Source organism: Mus pahari, chromosome 1 (assembly GCF_900095145.1).
Source record: "Mus pahari chromosome 1, PAHARI_EIJ_v1.1, whole genome shotgun sequence".
NCBI classification, from domain to species: Eukaryota; Metazoa; Chordata; class Mammalia; order Rodentia; family Muridae; genus Mus; species Mus pahari.
The window spans coordinates 47,764,930-47,766,131 of record NC_034590.1 but is presented as its reverse complement, the minus strand read 5'-3'; the positions used below and the strand labels follow the sequence as shown (position 1 = coordinate 47,766,131).

General features: G+C 44.9%; 1 pseudogene; it reads right to left on the bottom strand.

Annotated features, from left to right (window-relative positions):
• Positions 1-763: 763 nt before the first annotated feature.
• Positions 764-893, bottom strand: LOC115062910 (annotated as a pseudogene).
• Positions 894-1,202: the final 309 nt, after the last annotated feature.

Below are 1,202 nucleotides of genomic sequence, written 5' to 3'. Positions count from 1 at the left end.
AATATGAACCAACCAGTACCCCCAGAGCTCATGTCTCTAGCTGCAAATGTAGCAGAAGATGGCGTATTTAGCCATCATTGGGAAGAGAGGCCCCTTGGTCTTGCAAACTTTATATGTCCCAGTACAGGGGAACACCAGGGCCAAGAAGTGGGAGTGGGTGGGTTGGGGAGCAGGGTGGGAGGAGGATATAGAGGTCATTCGGGATAGCATTTGAAATGTAAATGAAGAAAATATCTAATAAAATAATTAAAAGGAAATAAAAAGAAAAAAAAAAAAGACTGTTGCAGCTGGTGAGGGACAGGGACAGCTCACTCATTCTCCTGATCCTGGGGCTAGCTCTCCCAACTCCCACAGGTAACAAGGGGCAAAATGGACAAAGCATCACTCCCATACCCAGGCCACCTTACAGCAGACAAGTTACAGGGCCAGCTTTCCTGCACTCTCTCTTGGGGAGGCTCACTTGTACCCCTACCGCCAGGGTCAGATCTCACGTGCTATCCAGATGAGATGTAGAACCCACTCTACCAAGTGCTGCAGCTGATGAGGGTCAGGGCTAATTTTCCCATGGCCATGACCCTGTGAATGGCTTTCCCGACTGCAGGAATCAGATCACTGACACTTGTGCCCTGTGGGATGGCTCACCACCAGCACGAGGGCCAGCTCTACTGTGCTGCCTGAATGAGGAATGGCATGGCAAAACACTGGTCTCTGTCTGTCTTCTTCCTCCTATGCTGTGCTGCCTGGATTTGACTTAATTTGATTTCTATGTGTCCTAAGTATAAAACAGTCAGACATCAAGTTAGGATGAATAAAGGACTGTCATTTGTTCTGCCCCTGACTGATATAAGAACAGCACAACCAACAAGGTGTCACTTTGCCCATTGGCAGTGGGAGTCCAAAGCATTAATGCAATGTGCAGTCATGGCTCTTACATGGAAGCAGCAAAGTTCACCTTGTTTAGTTTAAGCAGGAAATAAAATTATTTTTAAAATATCAGTTAGTTCGCAGGAAAATAAATAGTCCAGACAGTGTGGCCTGACTTCTCTATAGCTACACATTGACTATGATTGCTTGAAATGCCTGACCAGAAGGACTTCAGGTTTCCTCATTTCTTAGACTTCGGATGTTTACAGAATTTTTTATCAGCTGAGAATTATTAATCTGAAAATCCAAAACTGAAAATTCTCTGAAATCAGATTTCA